Source organism: Grammomys surdaster, unplaced genomic scaffold (genome assembly GCF_004785775.1).
Source record: "Grammomys surdaster isolate TR1022 unplaced genomic scaffold, NIH_TR_1.0 127, whole genome shotgun sequence".
Classification (NCBI taxonomy): Eukaryota; Metazoa; Chordata; class Mammalia; order Rodentia; family Muridae; genus Grammomys; species Grammomys surdaster.
In genome coordinates, this window is record NW_021604585.1 from 5,060,976 (window position 1) to 5,083,261 (window position 22,286).

Below are 22,286 nucleotides of genomic sequence, written 5' to 3' on the forward strand. Positions count from 1 at the left end.
GAGAGGAGAGGAGAGGAGAGGAGAGGAGAGGAGGAGAGGAGAGGAGAGACCAAACCAAAATGTCTGGATTACATAGGGAAGCCTCTGGGGAAAGGGCAGCCCAGTCCCCAGGGTATGGACTGAAGGATGTTGGGAGATCCTGGAGGCCAGGTCTGCTTTGGAGTGTAAAATGTGTCCCTTGTCCCAGGGTCTGAAACCAAACAGTCCTGTTGGTGTCTGAAACACTAATATAACTGTCCTATAACATTCTGGAATGAAACAACTGAAATAAATCTCTAATATTTTCACCAGTTCCCTTCCAGGATGTAATTAAAACTTAGTTGCCTTTCATCAAATCACTTTTTTTAATTTTTTTTTTTTTTTCAAGACAGGGTTTCGCCAGGCAGTGGTGGCGCACGCCTTTAATCCCAGCACTTGGGAGGCAGAGGCAGGTGGATTTCTGAGTTCGAGGCCAGCCTGATCTACAGAGTGAGTTCCAGGACAACCAGGGCTATACAGAGAAAGAAACCCTGTCTTGAAAAACCAAAACCAACCAACCAAACAAACAAACAAAACAACAACATCAACAAAAGAAGAAAAAAAAACAAAAAAACCAGGGTTTCACTGTATAGTCCTGGCTGTCTTGGAACTTACTCTGTAAACCAGGCTGGCTTCAAACTCAGAGATCCTCATCTTCCATCCTCCTACCTCCAGAGAGCTGGGATTAAAAATGTGTGTCACAACCACCCGGCTCAAATCGCTCTTAATACAGAACTTAGCATGTTTTATGCTAATGAGAGTTAGAAAGCAGCAGTTGCTCAGCGTTCAAACACAATTACTGATCCGACTCGTATCAGCCGCATTTGGAATCATCTTCTCCTGCCCTCAACTGTTTCACGTTACTTTAATTTAGATAGAGAAGTCTAGGCAAAAAATAATCCCCCCAAAATAGTCATGACTTAACCCTGGGTCCTGAGACTAGGTTAGGTTACAAAGGTGACAAAGGGGACCTGAGATTGCAGATGGACTGAAGGCTGCTAATCAACCTAATTTAAAACTGACCTTAAAATAGGAAGATTATCCTAGATTATCTGAGTAAACCTAGCATAATCAAATCAGTGCTTTTAAAAGCAGAAGTGGGGAGGGCAGAAGCACTTAGGAAGTGGAGAGATACAATGTTGCTGGCTTTTAATGACAGGGACATACCAGGGCCGGAGAGACAGCTCAGTGTTAAGAGTTGCTGCTGGTTCTGGCTAGTTTGTTTTCCATTTATTACAAGTTAGTTATCTGGGAACAAAACTGTTAATTGATTGGCCTACAGTCAAGTCTGTGGGCATTTTCCTTACTAGTGATTGATGTAGAAGCCGCTCACCTGCCCACTGTGGCATCATCCCTGGACAAATGGTCCCGGGTGCTACAAGAAAGAGTAAGCTATGGGGAGGGAGCCAGTAAGCAGCACTCCTCAAGGCCTCTGCATCAGCTCCTGCCTCCGGGTTCCTGCTCTGATCTCCCTGATGGATAGAGGCTGAAAATGTTATTTTTGGTCTTGGTGTTTTATCACAGCTATAGAACCCCTAACTAAGACTGTGTTTCCAGAGAACTGTTTGGTTACCAGTACCCACTCAGGACAGCTCACAATCACCTATAACTCCAAGGGATCCCATATCTTCTGGCCTCCATAGACATTTGCACATAAGTGATATGTGCACACACATGGACATATACATACACATAATAAAACATTTAAAGGAGTGGACACATATGTCAAGGAATGTAGCTGAGCTCAAGAAACTGGAAAAGGCAAGGAAGCATTTCTTTCCAGAGCTTTCCAGTAGATATCCATCCAGACTTCTGACATTTGAAGTTGTAAGGCAATGTACTTGTTCTTTTTTGAGCTACCCAGTGCACAGTCACTTGTTGCAGCACTGTGGGAAACTGATAAAACACGTCTGCAGTGTAACGTGCTGGAGCAGTACTTTCAGACAGTGGTAGCCCCTAAATGATAGAACTGGGATTCGAACCTAGATGATCTGGCTTCAGAAAACATGCTCTTAAACACTGAACTGGGTTGCCTCTCTAAAGGAGAACAAGTTCAAGGCCTGAAAATATGAATAATTTTTGCTTTCATTTTCTTTTCTATTTTTTCAAGACAGGGTTCTCATGTAGCCCAAGATGACTTCAAACTCACGATGCAGTGGAAGCTAGCCTCGACTTCTGATCTTGCCTCCAAGTCTCCCAAGTCTCCCAGGCCTAGCCCTCCATATCTAGCTGTCTGCACATCTAGCTGTCTGCATTCTGTTCACGGGACACTTTACCAATGAATACTGCAACTTGTCTTACAAACTGACGCTTTCCTTTTTGTTTTGGAGACAGGCTCTCACTTCATAGCCCTGGCTGGCCTGAAACTTTTGGTGACCCTCCTGCCCCTGAGTACGAACGAAGTCCTAGAATTCCAGCCAGCCAGTAGAATTCTATCAGTGTAGCCAGCTCACACATTTTCATGCTTAAGATGGGTTTTTTCCTGTTGCTTTAGTGAATGTCACACTTGAACCTTTCAGCAGAGCCTATCTCCCACATCCTCTGCATGAGGCACTCCTTCCTATTCAGGTCACAGTGTACCTAAGTCGGCCCCACAGACACCAACCATCCTAAAGAGGTCCCTCCAGTTCCCTAACACATTGCCTATACTATTTAATCTTACTTTTTATTCATTTATTTATTTTTCTTGAGACAGTCTTTTTTATACTAATTATGTACAGATCTTATTATTGCTAAGACAATTTAACAACTAGTTATATAATATTTACATCCAAAAAAAGGAACCACAAGCACCCTCTGGGTGTCGGCATCTGTGGGAAGCCTCCACTGCATTGCCTTTTCTACTGAGAGAGAACTATATTTGTTGTATTCTCAATCTTCTTTATAAAATTCATTAATTAAAGTAATAATTTTATAATTGATCAATGTAATTGATCAATTGTAATAGAATAGGGAAAACAGTAGACAAATGCTTTTGGGCTTGACTGATGCTAGAATAACATGGACATTCTGACCATTCTTAGCATCATGATAAAATCAAACATTTACAGCTGCAGGTCATTGGTTTTTAGCTTCTATAATATCAAGTTTATCAATATTCTTAACACTATTGCAATTTTATTTCTGTTTATTAATACCAAATTCTTTCCCCTCTTTTTTTTATTAAAAATATTCTTTTCTCATCCAATGCATCCTGCTTACAGATTCCCCTTCCTCTACTCCTCCCAGTTCCTTCCATCCCTCTCCCACTCAGATCCCACTCTCATTCTGACTCTCAGTGGAAAAGAACAGGTTTCTAAGAAATAGCAAAGCATGACAAAACTAAGTATAATGAAACAAAAACCAATACCCTGAAGTTGGAGAAGGCGAACCGAGAAAAGGAAAGGAGCTACAAGAAAAGTCACAAGAACCGGAGACCCACTTGTACATAGGTACACACACTCAGGAGTTCCATAAAAACACAAAACTGAAGGCTACAACATACACACAGGAGGACCTGGTACAGACCTGTGCAGGCGCTATGCTTGCCGCTTCAGCCTCTGTGAGTTCAAATGAGCTTTGCTCAGTTGGCTAGGAAAGACTTGTTTTCCCGGTGTCTCAGTCCCTCTAGCTCCCACAATCCTTCCACCTCCGCTTCCTCTGGCTCCAGAGACAGTCTTTCTGAGTACCCTAGAACCTGGTACGTAGACCAGAGTGGGCTCAGACGTCTGCCCACCTCTGTCACCAGCGTGCATCACCACACCCAAGGCCTATACTATTCAGTATAGTATATATAATATACCCAGATTTAACAGATGTTAATCTCTCTCACACTTACTTCAGATATCTTAATTATATTTATTTACGTGTGTGTAGTAGTGGCAGAGTGTGTGCATTTCATAGCTCATATGTGGAAGTCACAGGACAACTTGTGGGAATCGTTTTCTCCTTCTGCCATGTAGGTCCTGGGAATTGAACTTAAGAATGTCAGGCCTGGCCGGGCGGTGGTGGTGCACGCCTTTAATCCCAGCACTTGGGAGGCAGAGGCAGGCGGATTTCTCAGTTCGAGGCCAGCCTGGTCTACAGAGTGAGTTCCAGGACGGCGATGGCTACCAGGAAAACCCTTTTCAAAAAAAACCAAAAAAAAAAAAAAAAAAGAATGTCAGGCCTGTTTGGCAAGCCACGTTGTTTGCTAGCTGAGTCATTTTGCCAGCTCTCAGATTAAAGAAAAGAAAGAAACAAAAGACAGTAAAAAGTATTAACTTTAAAGTTATTAAATTAAAAAACTAAAACTTTACTCCTATAAGAATTTTTTAAGTTCCATTCCTGGACCTAATGGTGGAGGGAGAGGATCAACTCCTATAAATTGTCCTCTTACCTCCATGATGCACACACCAGGTACACGCATGCCAATATTAATATAACACGCACGCACACGCACGCGCGCACACACAAACACACACAAACACACACAAACACACACAAACACACACACACACACACACACACACCGGTCAGGTGTTTGACTAGCAGCCACAAAGCCCTGGTTCAATCCCCACCATTGTATAAGTTGGTTGTAGCAGAGCATGTGTATAATCCCAGCACAAGTACAAGTCATTGAGATGGAGACAGGAAGAAAACACTTGCACAAGGCCCTGGGTTCGATCCCTAGCTCCACACACAAAAACTCATCGAAAGAGTCAAGGTCTACCTGCTTCAACTTCCATGTTAAGAAGAAAGTTCTGGAAGAAAAGGAAAGAATACCAAAAGGATATTGTATGCATCTGTGTATTTGCAGGGGACCTCTGGTCACAGAAATGTACAAAATACTGTTTATAAAGTATTCTAAATAATGCACAAAAGGGGAAAGAAAGACTTTTTTTTTTTAAAGATTTATTTATTTATTTTATGTATGTGGGTACACTGTCACTGTCTTCAGATACACCAGAAGAGGGCGTTGGATCTCCATTACAGATGGTTGTCAGCCACCATGTGGTTGTTGGGAATTGAACTCAGGACCTCTGGAAGAGCAGCTAGTGCTCTTAACTGCTGAGCCATCTTTCCAGCCCCAAGAAAGACTTTAAATGTGGAAAGAACAGTATTATTCAACCAATTATTTTACCACAGGCTATTAAAAGACACTAAGACATACATTAATTTAGAAAGAGACTGCCTAAGAAATATGCTAGCACGTCCCTGTGCACCTTGGCATGTGCTGACTGAGGAATGCCACAAAAGTCACACCCAACTCAACAGATCGAACCCAAGATCATGCAAGAGATTTATTAGGCAAAGGGCTGCCTTGGAGCAGGGACAAGAGAGAAAGAGACAGAGGCGGGGTGGAGGGGGCAAGGAGGAGAGCAAGAAAAGACAGAGTAAGTGTCAGAAACAGAGAGGGGGACAGAACGAGAGAGTGGGTCTTGACGGCAGGGACCTTTTTAAAGAGTACATGTCATATTTGGACCTTGGTGACATGACTAATGGTGCTGAGTCCCTGAAGCAAGCTGGGGAGCACCTGATTTTTTAACATCTGTAATCCCAGAACTCGGGGCTAAAGCAGGAGCACCTAGGCGTCAAGACTAGCCCCAGCTACCTGGTGAGTTCAAGATCTGCCTGGGTTATAGGAGACCCTATTTCAAAAAAAAAAAAAAAAAAAGAGGAGGAAGTAGTAGCTGTTGCTTCACTATTAGAAAGAAAGCCTTGTTCATTCCAACAAAAGAAAGTGGCCATTCCTGAAGTACCTCACATTACTAAGGGGCTATATGGAGAACAGAAATAGTTCTTACTTTTATCATATTGAGCAACATACTACTGGTCCTTGTACATAAGAGATCAGACTAATCTAAGCGCTTAGGACACTTAATGTACCTTTTGAGCTCAGCAAATTTAGACTAGAACTACTCATTGCTACATGCAGGCAGGACAGCAATATGACATTCTGTTCCTTTCCCGGGTCGTCTGGGTCTGTCTCATAGTGCATAGTGCATCTGCCCTCTACAAAGAGTTAATGCAAAGGTTCTAAGGCCTGGAGTAGGGAGGCAGGCAGAGAAGGCCCCACATGGATACTATATCAAAGGAAGCCCAAGAACTAGTAATGTAGACATTTCCTATGATATATACATAGATGAAAGGAATTTAAATGAAGTCACCATATAATAGGAGAGAAAATGCCCCAAATGGACATCTTTTTTTTTTTTTTTTTTTTTTTGGTTTTTTTTTTTTTTCGAGACAGGGTTTCTCTGTATAGCCCGGGCTGTCCTGGAACTCACTCTGTAGACCAGGCTGGCCTCGAACTCAGAAATCCGCCTGCCTCTGCCTCCCGAGTGCTGGGATTAAAGGCGTGCGCCACCACCGCCCGGCCCAAATGGACATCTTATATCACTAAGTAAACCTCTGGCCAGGAATGGGCTCCATATGGTTGAGTCATTGACCAAAGGGGTCCTATGGACCACCCCACCACTTTCCAATCAGGCTACTGTCAAGGTTTCTGGTTACTCTCCATAATCTGATAGTAAGGCCTTATTGCTGAATACACAACTTACTTATGATATTGAACACTGAGAAATCAAGCTGGCGCCCAACTAGAAACTGCACCCCTATTGACCAGCATGCGTGGTGCTGGGAGGTGCACTGCATGCTCCAGAAGTGAAGTGATCAGGAACATCACCCAGCTACAAACCCTGTGACCTACAACAGAGCTGCCTGCAAGACAGACTAGGGCATGAGTGGCACAGTGCTACCAGAGTAACCAACCACTGTCTGGTTGGATTTAAGGCCCACTCCATGAGAAGGAAGCTGCACCTGACACTGCCAACCCGGCCAAGAACCTGAGCCTCAGGTCACTGGCCTAGGAAAAGCAGATTACTACTCTTCTGCTGAAGGAAATAGCAACAAAGTATCTCCTCCACCTACTGATCAGTGCAGTGTATTGTTGAGTCCTCCTCAGAAAGGCTTCTTCTGGTAGACGGGAATTAGGAAAGGCGCCTACAGCTGGACAGTGTGCAGAGACTGAGAGACGTTGGAGCACCCGGCCCTAAGGATGTCTGTATCAAACCCCTTCCTATGAGGCTCAAAAATGACTAAGTGGTGACAGAAAGATGACAAGAGTTAGAGATGATGGAGGCTCCAAGGAAACAGTACCTTCCAGACAAAACAGCACTAATAAACACAGAAACTCCCAGAGACTGAGATATCACACATAAGACCAGCACAAGTTCAACCCACACAAAATCCCGGCACTGAAAAGGGAAAGTAGACAAAAAGCCCCACCCCTACCTAAGAAGATATATGCTACCTGCTGGGATAGGGAAAAAATCAGTTTTCTCCAATGGAGTGAGTGTCACTGGTTATCTTAACATCATCATCATCATCATCACCACCACCATCATCATCATCATCATCAGTTTTTCCAGACAGGGTTTCTTTGTATAGCCTTGGCTATCCTGGAACTTGCTCTATAGACCAGGCTGGCCTTGAAATCAGAGATCAGTCTGCCTCTGCCTCCTGAGTGCTAGGATTGAAGGCCTGCATGCATCTGCACTGTATTTTGTTTGTTTGTTTTATTGGTTTTCTTTCTTAGCTTATCTGTTTTGATTTTCATTGTTCTGTTGTTTCTCCTGTTTTTGTTGTTGTTTCTTTTGGGGTTTTTTGGGGGGAGGCTTGGGGAGGTTTCAGAGATAGAAAGAATATGAAGTTAGGTAGAGATAGGGAGACTCTGGGAGGAAACAGAGGAGGGACAAGACTATATTGTATGAAAAAAATTTAAATAAAAAATTAAATGTATATATTGTGTAAAATTCTCAAGTAAATAAAAAAATTAAATGAAAGAAAAACCCCTACAACAACAAACCTCACCTACTAATGTTATAGCTGGAGAGATAGGGATGGTTCAGTGATTAAGAACACTGGCTGTCCTTCCAGGGGACACAGGTTCAATTCCCAGCACCCGAATGTGGTTCACAAATATTTGTAACTTGTTCCAGAGGATACAGCATTCTCTGTCCTAGACCCCACAAGCCTCATGATCCGAAAGGTAAAATGAAACTCGAGTCAGTACCATCTTTACGGGCACTGCATCAAAACTCCCCGAGTCAGACCTCAGGGTTGACTCTTCTTACACATAAGCACAGCGAACTTTGGGGAGAGGTTTCCATGTGGCAATTATCACAGAGCTTCAGGCATAGCTACACAGAACCTGGCTGGCAAAGTAGACGGCGCCTGTGAGCTGTAGAATAATAATGAGTTCTACTGACAAACAGTGCTCAGGGCAGGAACTCAGGGAGGACGTCTGTAATAAGCATAAGGAGAAATCTGTTGGTGGAGGATGCTAGTGCAAGGGACCACGTTCATAAGGATGGGTTCTATTCACCAAGAGACAAAGCTTAGGGTCTAAACAAGCTCGGGATGTTGGGGGAACTCAGGTGGAGGCTGGCGCTTAACAGAATAGTAAATGATGACCAGTTTGTTGGACCGCTTACACAGTGCCATTCCAGGTGACCAGACGTCATTCATTTTCTTCCTTTGAAGAAAATAGGCCCCTGTGATTGACAATCTTGATAATCCTGGCTTCTCCAATGCTTACTCTAAGCGATGCACACTACATGTCTCTACAGAACCAAGCTACCCTCAAGATAGTAGAGAAGTAGAGAAGACAAGTGTTAGCAGGAAGCTAAGTATACCCTATGGCACTTACAAGCTATAGAACTTATTTTCACACACAGATACAAACAATATGACAGCTTAATGTATTATGGGAAGACACACACACAAAAAGCCTTAAGCCTTAACCCATAAATATGCAAGTAAGTCATATGTGAAATACAGCTTCTTACGGCCACGTAGTTAATTCTCAGTCATACACACTAAGGAATTGTTCCAGAATGAATACATTTACTTCAATTTATAGGTCCCTTGTGAGGCTCTTTCCCTATAATCCATTTCCAAGTCCCCAAGAGACCCCTGGGGTCTCTTCCCTTCACGCTCTTACAAGGTGAACTGAACTCACATTTATTCTTTCAAGTGCTTTGTTGGGCAGGAGAACCCCCCTCTCTCTGTATTTACACTTTCGGACGTCTGCAGGAATTCTTTCCTACATATGCCCTGCTACGCCTCTAAGGTAATGTGATCATTTGTTGTCCTTCCAGCAACCCCCCTCCCTTTTTCCTTCCTTTTTTTTTTTTGAGATAGGATCTCATGCATGCTATGGTGGTCTCAAACTCAATATGTAGCCAAGGTTAGCCCTGAACAGCTGAAGCACCTGCTTGCACCTCCCAAGTACTTAGATTATAAGTATGGGCCGCTAAGTCTAACTTCCAAACAAAATTTTTTGAACATCTTATCCTCTCTATTTTGGTCAGTGATATATAGGTAATTTAAAGTTGAACCACTGTAAGGATTGCCACTCATTCAACACCCAAATTACACTTTTGGACCATGGGTTCTTTAAAGTATGAGATTCAGTCAACACATTACACATATTTTAAATATTTGTTTTTATCATTACTCTGAAAAGATTGTGTGTGTCAGTGTACAAGCATGCGCACAAGAGCGTGAGTGGCCACAGAGGCCAGAAGGAAACGCTGGATCTCCTGGAGCTGGAGTTACAGGGAGTTAGCTGTGAGCTGTCTGACAAGGATGCTAGCAATTATACTTGCATCTTCTGTAAGATCAGGAGATGTGTTCTTAACTTCTGAGCTATCTCTCCAGCCCCAGATAACATCTACTTTAAAATTACCAAAATGATCCTGAAATTTTTACATTGTCCCGCCTTCCCTCTTCAGCCCAGCTACTGGTTGTCAAGTCTTTATTAAACCAATCAGCGAGTGAGGAAGGTGTATCTTTACAAAATACTGAGGCAGGTGATGAGCCATAAGAATAACAATACCAGTACTCACCTCTGTGCTACAGAACTAACAATCGAATAAGACAAAGACAATCTTCACACAGCGCACCCCAACAGTTCAGCTTAACAAAAAACGCAACAGCTTAACTCTGGCTCAATCAGTAGAATGTTTGTTTAGTTACACAAAGCCCTCAGTTCAATACTTAGAACTACATACATACACTGGCGTGGTGGTGGAGGGCAGGGCGATCAGAAGCTCAAGGCCATCTTCAGCAGACTGGGACACACACATCTCTGTCTCAAAACAAAATGGTATTTCTTAAAAAGAAGGAAAGGAAAAAGAGACAATGGGGAAAAGAAAAGGCCACATAAAGAGAACAGATTTCAGGGCAGGGAGGTGGAGCACTGCCCTCTGCTCCTTTCCCAGAGGAGACAAGACGAGGTCCGGAACAAGGGAAAGCACTCAGTGAGCACTCAGAGTTTGATTGGCTAAAAGCATTTCCTCTGGGCCAATGAGATGGCTCAGTAGGCAAAGGCTCCTACCACCCAAAAAGAAGACGTGAGTTCAGGAAGTATAAAGCCAACTCTCCAGGCTGTCCTCTGCAATCCACACATACACACACACACACACACACACACACACACACACACGCACGCACACACGCACATACGCACATACACACAAAGAAATGCAAATTTTTTTTTTTTTTTTTTGGTTTTTTGTTTTTTCGAGACAGGGTTTCTCTGTGTAGCTCTGGCTGTCCTGGAACTCACTTTGTAGACGAGGCTGGCCTCGAACTCAGAAATCTACCTGCCTCTGCCTCCCAAGTGCTGGGATTAAAGGCGTGTGCCACCACCGCCTAGCATGAAATGCAATTTTTAAAACACATAATTTTTCTTCACCAAGAGGAAGCTGCTTCTCCATGCGCCCATAGGATGTAGCAGCCAGCCAAAACCAATTTAAATTCACGCCTCACTGTACAGGAATGGAGAGACAATGTCTAGCTCATCTTGAAAAAGATTTCACTTAGTTCTGATTAAGAAACTGTACAAGAGCTAGAGAGACTGGTCAGTGGTTAAGAGCACTAGCTGCTTTTCCACAGGACCGGGGTTCGAATCTCAGAGGGAGACTCATTACTGTCTGTAACTATAGTTCTGGGGATCCATCACTCTCTTTAGCTTCCAATGACATCCAGCACGCATGTGGTACACATAGAGGCAAAATAACACTCATTCATATAAAAAGTAAAATGAGTAATTTTAAAAATTAAAAAATAGAAACAGTAGAAACCGAGCAGTGCCAGTCACAGCCTTCTTATGTCACAATAGAACTGAGTGGGTTTGATCTACAGCAGGCAATTTATGAACTCATGCATAATATTTTAAACTTGGTAAAAAGTCCGCAGCTGGGAAGCTCTAGGCCCTAGGAGGAACCTACCACTGCTCTTTGCAAAATGGACATGTTACTAAATTGCCTTTTAAATAAGTAATATTGAGTTCCAGGCCAACCAGAGCTACATGAGACTCAGAACAACAAACCCTAACAAACCCCTCTGTATGAAATGATTTAGCAGCACCTCCAGGACATGGAGCCACAAGCCTATAACCCTGACACTTGGGAGATACACCAGGAAGAACAGGAGCTTGAGGACATCCTTGGCTATACAGCAAATGTGAAGTCCATGAGATCTTATCTCAATGAAACTCAGTGCCTGTGAAATTCATATCTGCCATCTGTTAAAAAAAAATACATGAAAACACACATTCAGCTTTGACTTCTTTTAAAATTTTTACTTCTTAGCCAGGCGGTGATGGCGCATGCCTTTAATCCCAGCACTTGGGAGGCAGAGGCAGGTGGATTTCTGAGTTCGAGGCCAGCCTGGTCTACAGAGTGAGTTTCAGGACAGCCAGGGCTACACAGAGAAACCCTGTCTTGAAAAACCCAAAAATAAACAAACAAACAAACAAATTTATTTCATTTCTTTTACGTGTGTGTGTGTTTTGCCTGCATGTATGTACAAGTATACCACATGTGTGCAGTATCCTCAGAGGCTAGAAGGGGGCACTGGATTCCTTTGGAGTCATATACAGATATTAGCCACCATGTGGGTGCTGGAACCGAACCCAAGTTCTCTGGAAAAACAGCGAGTGTTTTATTAGCCACCATGTGGGTGCTGGAAACGAATCCAAGTCCCCTGGAAAAGCAGCGGGTGTTTTAACAGCTGAGCCAGTTTTTGAGACTCACATTAGACTTTTTAAAGAAACCCTGAGTTAATTCTACACACTGACAGAGGAGAAAAGAAGGAAGCAGTGTGACAGAAAGTTCATGTTTCAAGGCAAAAATGGTCACTAGAGTAACTGTTCTGTTCTTTTCTTGTGAAAGAGTATTTTCACTGTTTTTTTTTTTTTTTTTTTTTTTTTTTCTACTTTTTTTTTTTTGAGACAAGGTCTCGAATAGCTCAGGCTGGTCACAAACTTGCTATGGACAACTTAAGTTTCTGATCCTCCTGCCTCTACGGCCCCAGAGCTGAGATCGTGGGCCTGCATCACCACACCCAGCTTTATGTAGTGCTGGATCAAAGCCAGGCAAGTACTCTACCAACCTTTACACTCCTAGTCCCATTATTTTTCTCTTCAAAAAATTTTTTGAAAAAATAAATCAACTAAGTATGGTCACACTTGCACTGAGGAGGTAAAGCCAGGAGAATCAGAACGCAGTTCTAAGTAATCCATGGCTACCTAGAAAGTTTGAGGGCAATCTGGTCTACATAGGATGTTGTATAAGTAAATGATTATTTTATTTTGTTGTAGAATCTATAGAGTACAGAACAGTAAAGAGCCCCCTACTTCCTTCTATACCTTTCATCTAGCACAACTGGAATACTCAAAGTTATTAGAAATGGAGACATCAGTTGCACATATCCTATTTGAGAATGGACAGAATGCTGGAAGTCCTCAAATTCCTCCCTCCCACCCTCCATGCTGTATCAAACAGTTTCTGGACTTGGCGCCAGCTCCAGGGCCAAACCCAGATGACCCTAATCCAATACCAGCAATCCTACTCCTTCCAGCAGTAACTGGCTCAGAGGTTTAGTCTGCACGAGCATCCTTGCCCGACGACAAGCGGTTCACCTCCAGAGTACCACCTCCAACATGAAGCAAAGCCAGATGATGAAAGCAACTTCATAAACGCTCAACATTTCCTGACTATTTAGCTACCTCAGGATTTTCAAAAGAGACAGAAGTAACTTTAACATTTATTATGATGTTGATGATGATTCAGGGGCTCTGAGACAGATTCTGATTTCATAGCCTAGATTGGCTGGAACTTGTTTTTTTGTTTGTTTGTTTGTTTTTGATTTTCGAGACAGGGTTTCTCTGTGTAGCCCTGGCTGTCCTGGAACTCACTCTGTAGACCAGGCTGGCCTCAATCCACCTGCCTCTGCTTCCCAAGTGCTGGGATTAAAGGTGTGCACCACCACTGCCCGGCTAGGCTGGAACTTGTGATGTAGCCGAGGCTGGCCTCATACTCCGTTGCCACAGCTGCCCTAGTTAATGTTTACAGATAATCCAAGTCTTGGTATGTTGCTGATGCAAGGCAGCTTTCAAAAGAGAAAATCAGGAGCAGAGTTTTTAGAAGTCAAACTTACTCACTATTAGATGGAGGAACTCTGATCTTCTTTTATTTGCTCAGTTCCTACTCCTCCTTTTAACTATTTAAAATAAAGGGAGGAAAGGAGAGAGGGAAGGATCTTAGAAAGCTCTTTATAATAATGCTTCCCTGGTGCTAAAGAAAAACAAAAACAAGCCACTAAAATGATATCTTTTTAAAACTTTACATAGAATTCCATCTGTCAAGCTTCTGAATATTCCAACAATGCATACGTGTTTTTAAATATATGATACAATCAACATGGTTCAAAATTCAAGACTCCTTATCTATTGTTTTGGAATATTTATATCTCCAAGCCTCTTTCCTTTCCCCAGGAGGCAGTAAATATCACTAGTTTCTTATGAGTATTTTCAGAAGCTGTCAACTTGGAATTTAATGTAAATATTACAGGGAACTATTTTTAGCTCAATAAAAACCTGCCAGTGTGTTACAATAAAAAAGCAATAGCTTTATAAAACAATTCTTTCAATTTCAAACTCTGGTCTGGCACAAGAAGCAAGCAGCACAGAAGAATCTCCTTTCCCTAAACACTTACAAGCATTACTGAGACAAAGCCAAAACAAAATCTCAAGAATTCTCCCTAAGAAGTCAGCTGAGGGATAGGTAGGAAGTCCCAGAAGACTCAGGCATAAACATTCACATACTCTACCAGTGCAGAGCTCCAAAGGCTACTGTTTCTTCAAGGCCCTCAGGCAAAGTGTGAGAGATGAGAAGCAGTCAGAGGAAAGCAATGACTTGGGACTTAGCAGAGTGGGACGTGGTACAGGGACATTCGCTAGGATCTCAGCAGAGACTCTGCCAATGGAAGAGATGCATGGCACATCTGCATCAGATGACAACAGGCAGGTAAGACTTCACCACCTTTTCTTTGCCTACCTGCTGGTTGGCCACAGAGAACTTAAGGATGAATGGCAGAGCCCACTGAAAGCACGAACTTAACTGAACTGTTAGTTCATCAACTTTGTCCATGTATTTCCCATGTGGTAAAGAGAACCAACAAAAGCTGGCCCCCAAACTATGATATCTCTAACTTTTAATAGTACCCATTACTTAAAACAACTCAGACCCAGGGCTGAAGAAATGCTGGGCAAGGGAGGACAGGCTTGTCACCCCCATGTTGGGGAAGCAAAATAGGAAGATCCCTGGGGCCCAAGGGCCAACCAGTCAGTCCAGCCCAACTGGCGAGCTCTGGTCCAGTGAGGGACCCTGTCTTAAAGCAGGTGGTTGGTGTTTCTCAGGATGACACCTGAGGTTATCAACTCTAGCCTCCATTTGTGCACATACACAAACACACAAACACACACATACATGCCCTCATAAACATGCCTGCACATCCATATACAAAGGCATTCATTTTTTAAAGAAAAAAGAAACTCAAACTTTCAAACTACAACCCTGGGTTAAAGACGTAGCTCAGCTGGTGTCTGCCTACTGTGAATGAAGAGCTTTAGATATATACTGAGTTCTAGGCCAGCCTAGGCAACAAGAGAGCCTGTCTCAAAACAACAAAACAAAAATAAAATGTAAAACCCTACTGTACTAAATAGCTGACCTGCTGGTGGTGGGGGCACATGCCTGTGAATGCCAGCACTCTAGAAGCTGAGGCAAGGCTAGCACAAGTTCCATATCAGCTCGCTTACAGAGAGACCCTGCCTTAAAAAATGTGGAAGCAAAGCCTAAATGCCTAACTAGAGTCCATTCCTGTTCTCATTCTCTCATCCTCCCTCTCTCCCTACCTCCCTCCCTCCTTCCTTCCCTTCTTCTCTCCCTCCCTCTTTCCCTCTCTCTGATTGACTGAATACAATTTGAATTAAATACATTTCTTTTTAAATATAGTTTTTTTTTAAAAAAAGTATATAACGTACTATCCCATTTCTAGGGAAAAAAAGTATTTATGTTTGGCTGATCTCAAACTTGCTAAGTAGCAAAGATGGCCTTGAACTTCTGATCCTCCTACCTTTAAGTCTCTAACAGCCGAGAAATACAAGTGTGGACTACAAGCTGACCTTGTCCCACTACCAGCCCACAGTGAAGACAATTCTATTCCTGCTCACTCAGCCTATCCATGTGCATGCAAGAACATATGTACTTAACATACCTAGGAGATACACTGCAATGGTTATTTTTTTTTTGCATGTGTGTGTGTGTGCGTGCGCACGCGCGCATGTCTACACGTGTGCCACCTGGCATGCATGTGAGTGCAGGTACACAAGCATGTGTATGCTGTGTGCAGAAGCAAAGATGACTTCAGGAGTCCTCCTCAATCACTGTGCATGAGGCAAGGTCTCTCAACTGAACCTAGAGTTACCATTACAGCTAGTCTAGGAAGCCAGCGTATTATAAGAAGGGGGATCACGGGAACCATGCCTCCCCCAGCTGGCTTTTATGTGGGTTCTGGGGATCTGAACTCTTGAGGACCTTCATACTTGTGTCAAAAGTGCTTTATTCACTGAGCCATCAGGCCAGCCCTAAATTCCTTTTGTTTGTTTGCTTTTGTTTTGTGTTTGAGACAGACTCTCCTGTAACCCAGGTTCACCTCAAGCTCACTATATGGTCAAGAATAATGTTAAATTTTGATTTTCCTGTTCCCTCTGGATTCCAGGGCTTCAGGGGCACACCACCTTGTCTGGCTTAAATATACCAGTCCCAAGTGTGGTTATGTCTATTCTGCCAAGGACGAAAGCCAAGCCAGCATATGGCAGAGCTGGTTTCAAATGCAAACATCTGCGTTGCGGAGCTCGTGCTCTTTAACCTCCAGACAACACTTGCTGTCAGCATCTTACAATCATTACTATGTGGCCTCTAAATAAGCACACCCTTATTATCTTTTAAAAGGGAAACACTAGCACAGCATTTAGAGACAGCGGCTTCTCAGGCCTAATGTTATCTGCTTGCACCAAGGTCAGTAGAATCTCATGAAAAAAACAAGATCAGTGAAAAAAATTACATGGTAATTCTAGAGCAGATATCAAAGAAACTTAATATACAATGGGCAGACCCCCTGGCAGCTTATCTGAAAACCACAGGTACAGCTTAGAAATCTGGGTAAGGGCATTTTAGAATTACTAGGAGGGCTGAATGGGAATTACCACTCACAAGAATTAACAGTGTGTCTTGTAGGAAGAATACCTCAGTATAAAAAGCATACATTAGCTTAACTTTAGAACACTTCCCGGAAAATATGCCAATAATGTAGAGAAATCTGTGTGTATGCTTTAAATGAACAAGGAACTGGCTTTAAAGCAATTACTGGGCTGGAGAGATGGCTCAGCAGTTAAGAGCACTGACTGCTCTTCCAGAGGTCCTGAGTTCAATTCCCAGCACCCACATGGTGGCTCACAATCATCTGTAATGGGATCTGATGTCTGCTTCTGTTGTGTCTGATGACAGCTACAGTGCACTCACATAAATAAAATAAAAATCTTAAAAAATTACCAAGGAACTGTTTGGCTTAAACTGGGAAGAAGTACTGAATATTTATTTAGTAAAAAGTATGCTAAACTGACATCTGCTACAATTCCAATATAGTTTTAAATCTCACATCCATTAATGACTCAGACTTAATGATTTTGTAAATTAATACAGCTTAGTAAAGCTGAATATGCTATACTAACTCACATAAATGTTCAAGATACTAGAGGCGGAGAAACGGCTCAGTGGTTAAAAGCTTGAACTCTCTTTCAGTTCCCAGCCTCCATGCTGAGTGGCTCCCAACTGCCTGTAACTCCAGGGAATAGATGCCTCTGGTGTCCATGAGCACTAGTATTTGAGAGTGTGAGTGCACAAAAAGAGGTGGGGGGAAGAGGGAAGGAGAAGAGTGGGAGGGAGAGAGAGACCACACGCATGCCTTTGGCACACGTTTAAAAAATAGAAATAAAGGTGTAAAGAAGAAGGAACTAGGACAAGGGTACTTTCTCATACAATTTGTGATCATCTGTTGGGTTACAGATGCAACATTTAAACCATCTTTAAAAGAAGAACAAGCAGACACGGTGGCACATACCTTTCTTTAATCCCAGTACTAGTCTAATCTAATTTAATCTAGAGGTAGTGACAGGCAGATCCCTGAGCTCCAGGTCAGCATGAGCTACACAGTGAGTTGCAGGACAGCCAGGGCTACCTGAGAGAAACCCTGTCTCAAAAAAAAAAAAAAAAAAAAAAAGGAAAAGAAAAAAGAAACAGACCTATGGGGCAGAAGAGCTGGCTCAGAGGTTAAGAGCCCTTGTTGCTCTTGCAGAGGACTTGGGTTTGCTTCCCCAAGCCCACAGATAGTGGCTTACAGTTGTCTATAAGTCCTTTGAAGGGATCCAATCCTTTCTCACCTCTCCAAACGCCACGCATTCACATGATACACATAAATGCAAGCAGACAAAACACTGATATAACTAAAGTACAATAAATCTCTCTTTTTTTCCCACCTTTCCCATAACATGTCCCCAGGTGCCCAGGTTCTCAAGTAATTCTTCCATACAAAAGTCACCCTTTATACTAAGCCTACAGACGCCAGCGTCCCTCAGCGAATACAACTGACTGCCTTTCCTTTCCAGAACAACCAGCTGCCTTACTTTGGAAGTTAGAAGTACTACACGTTTACTGTTTCTTCTCATTCTAAAAAGCTGCTTTTAAAAATTAAGCAAATGCCACCTTTAATAACTGCGAAGGGCTGGAGGGCAGGAAGGAGAAAAAAAACAGAGGAAAATTAAGAACTATTTCCTCTCACAAAGTCTGTATACACAAATTTGTGGCCGTTCTCAGCTGGATGTTAATGTTATTTTAAAAGCCAGCTACACAATACATGTAACAAATAAGATGCTATAGTTAGAAACTGACAAGCTCCAGTAACACATATCTATTCAACTTCTAAAGAATTACTCTATTGGGCTGAAGAGATAGCTTACGGGTTAAGAGGTATATCAGTGCTCTTCCAGAGGTCCTGAGTTCAATTCCCAGCAACCACATGATGGCTCACAAGCATCTGTAATGGGATCTGATGCCCTCTTCTGGTGTGTCTGAAGACAGCTACAGTGTAATCATACACATTCAATAAATCAATTAAATAATTAATTTAAAATTACTCTATTGAAGAACTCGAAAACAACGGTGGTGGCATACAACTATAGCTCTAGCTATTCAGGAGACTGAGGCAACAGGGTGCCCTGAGTCGAGGTGTTCAGGGCCAGCCTCAGCAGCATAGCGAAAGAGGGAGCATGTTAGAACACACACAAACCCTCGCTTTCTTGTGGACAGTGAAGCAACACAACTAATTCTAAGAGTAAAACTTCTCAGTGCTGGTTTTTCTACAGCCATTGATGGAGTGGCAGCTGCCGTAATCAGGTGCAATCCTTTTGTGACTTCTACCTACAAAATTCCAATGTGCCTCTCACATCCAGAGGATCACCATGTCTTCCCCTCTTTCTAAAGAGCCGAGACAGAAGTCTAATGCTCAATCTATACCCAGTTTTTATTAAAGACTGCTTAAGTGAAAAGAAAAAAAAAACCCTCAGTGCAGCATATTGTCAAAATTAGAAGAAAGAAGAGAGGCAGGAAATCGTTTAGATTAATTCGTGAGTTGAACGGCTTTCCTCTGCAGTGGCATTTGAGAGACAAAAGAAAGGAAGGAGGGGGGCACTAGACTCGGTGCAGCAAGGGTCTCGGGGCAAGCCAGGTCTGGAGGCACGGACCTAGTGCTGCAGACTCAACTGCTCGCCTGGGCTACCAAGTATGTTCAAGACCACCTTAGACCTCTTCTACATACCCAGTAAAAAGTAAATAGGCCAAGTAGACCTAAGTAGACGAATCTCAGTGGTACGGCACTTTTTGGATGCCAGATTCAATCACCAATGAGGAGAAACGGGGTTAGGGGAACTGAGTCTTAGGCAGAGATGGTAGGGAAGGGCCGAAGCTGAGACGGAGCTGGGCATGGTGCTACACACTGCAGTCCAGTACTCGGGAAGTACAGGCAGGAGCACCTTAAGCTGGAGGCCAGTCTGGATACACAAATTTGTGGTGAGTCTCAGCTGTATAATGTATAATAGGATCTAGTCTTTTTAAAAATAAATAAATAAATAAATAAATAAATAAGTAAATAAATAAATAAATAATGCGGGGAAGGAACGTGAGACAGATTTTTAAAAGCACAGTGTGTAAGCAGAGGTTAAGGAGGCAGCCTGACCTAGGCAAGAGCTTTGTAGACCAGAGCTGGAGCTTTAGAGCTGGATGGAGTACCAACGAGGATGGCAAAGAAGAAGAGACATACAAAGCACAAGCATTTTAAGACTAAATTTCAAGAAGCTGAAGACAGCCGGGCGGTGGTGGCACACGCCTTTAATCCCAGCACTTGGGAGGCAGAGACAGGTGGATTTCTGAGTTTGAGGCCAGCCTAGTCTACAGAGTGAGTTCCAGGACAGCCTGGGCTACACAGAGAAACCCTGTCTCGAAAAACCAAAAAAAAAAAAAAAAAAGAAGAAGAAGCTGAAGACAGAGGGGAGGTTCAAGGGGTCCAATCAGAGGCTCCCAACACATCAGGTTTCTCCACAGCAACCTGAGCACTCAAATGGTGCATTCAAAATTCTGGATCAAGATCATTTCTAACCTAGACATTTTTAAAAATGTTTACAAGAACCCAAGATTTAAAAAATGTTTTATATGTAAGATGGGTGTGGTGGCACCTTTAATCCTAATAGTGGACACAGGCAGGCAGATCTCTGTGAGTTCAAGGCCAGCCTGGTCTGTATAAAGTGTTCCAAGATGGCCAGGGCTACATAGTGAGACCCTATTTAAAAAAAAAAAAAAAAATGTATCCATGTGTGTGGGCCTATGCCCTTGAGTGCATACGACCAGAAAGATGGACACCCTGAGGTTGGAGTTACATGAAGTTGTGATCTACCTGACATAGGTGCTAGGAAATGGCGTCCCCTGGAAGAACAGCATAACTCTAAACCACTGAGCCACCTCATATATATATGTATAAAAGCATAACCCCACCCCCAAAGAAATCATGGAGAATGACTCCCTGCTCTATGAATAAAGAGCAAAGCCTGTATCACAGGAGGAAGAGCACACGGCACCCTGCTTGCCTAAGGCAGCCAGGCCCTGATGATGGACTCAGAATGGGGCAAGGCCAGGGAGAAAACTCTCCAACATCTCAGGCCTGACATTATGTGCAAGATGGAAATAGCCCACAGCTCAAAGAATCTGCTCTATAGTAGACGAAGGTAACTATAGCAACAGCAAAGCCCAAACCTGATTAGACTTCACCGTCTGACAGAGTACTTAGAAGTGTTCATTCCCCAGGGTAAATACTCTATTATTTTACACAATGACCAGAATTCACATTTAAAGAGAAACTGGGTCTTATGTAATGGCTCAGGCCTCTAATCCTTGAACTTTGGAGCAGAGCAGAAGCAGGAGGATCAGGAGTTCAAGGCCAGATGTCTCAGTTGCTTTTTTTATTACTGTAATAAGATACCATGACCAGCACCACTCATAGAAGAAATCATTTGTTTTGGGGCTTACAGGTGGAGGGTGAGCCCATTATCATCATTTCGGGAGCAGGAAGGAAGGTGTGGCACTAGGGCAGAGGCTGAGAGCTTGATCCACACACAAGTACTAGGAGGAAAGAAAGCTAACTGGAAATGGCATGGACTTTTGAAACCTCCCAAGTGCCACCCCTAGTGACATACCTCCTCCATCAAGGCCACACTCCTAATACTTCCAACACAGTTCCACCAACTGTGGACCAAGCATCAAAACATCAACAGGGGCAGTTCTCATTTAAACCACAACTGGACAAGCCGGGCTACATATCAAGTCAGAGGCCAGCCAGAGTTATATGAGATCCTGTATTTAAAAAAAGATAAAAAGAAGCGAGTTGGAGATGTGGTTCCGAGGGTAGAGCACATGCCCTGGTTTGAATCCATACTACAGCACAAATCAGAGCATTGTGAAGGATGCCTGAAATCCCAGCACTCAGGAGGAAAGGTAGGGGGGATCAGAATTCAATCCAGCCAGCTAAGCAGACAGAATGTGCTGGTTTGTATATGCTTGGCCCAGGGAGTGGCACTATTAGGAAGTGTGTCCTTGTTGGAAGAAGTGTGTTACTGTGGGGGTGGGCTTTGAGATCCTACTCCTGGCTGCCTGGAAACCAGTCATTTCCTGTATGCCTTTGGATCAAGATGTAGAACTTTCGGCTCCTCCAGCCCCACATCTGCCTGGACACTGCCAACCTCTAGCCTTGATGATAATAGACTGAACCTCTGAACTTGTAAGCCAGCCCCAAATAAATGATGTCCTTTATAAGACTTGCCTTGGTCACGGCATCTCTTCACGGCAATGGAAACCCTAAGACGCAGGCTAACAGCACATCTTCACCTCTCCCTCCATTCCTTCAAGTTTAACCCTCCATTCTCACCCCCAGTTCTGTAGGGACCACCTGCTGAGGACTTTCCTTACTGCTCCCACTCCCAGGGGATTAGGTACATCTTAGTGGAACACCCTGCTTCCTCCCTCGTGTGGACCCCTTAACACTCCCCCCAGCTCATCCACATTCCCAAGTGGAAGCTGCCAATACCTAGGGGTTTTATTGCTGCGAACAGACAGTATGATCACAACAACTCTTATAAAGGAAAACATTTCACTGGGGCTGGCTTCAGGTTCAGAGGTTTAGTCCATTCTTGTCATGGTGGGAAGCATGGCAGCATGCAGGCAGGCAGTCTTGTCATGGTGGGAAGCATGGCAGCATGCAGGCAGACAGTCTTGTCATGGTGGGAAGCATGG

General features: G+C 43.3%; 1 protein-coding gene across 5 annotated transcripts in view; it reads right to left on the reverse strand.

Moving 5' to 3' along the window:
- Wdr89 (WD repeat domain 89) overlaps window positions 1-22,286 on the reverse strand; it is a 43,453-nt gene that overhangs the window by 2,892 nt on the left and 18,275 nt on the right. Inside the window, exon 1 of one of the 5 annotated variants that reach the window (XM_028789768.1) lies at window positions 10,060-10,186. The exons of 1 other annotated variant lie outside the window; for it this stretch is intronic. The gene's annotated coding sequence lies outside the window, so the exon portion shown is untranslated. Of the gene's footprint in view, window positions 1-633; window positions 666-3,525; window positions 3,543-9,890; window positions 9,903-10,059; window positions 10,187-22,286 lie in introns of those variants that run through there. 3 more of the 5 variants (XM_028789792.1, XM_028789785.1, XM_028789777.1) reach the window with 3 other exon arrangements.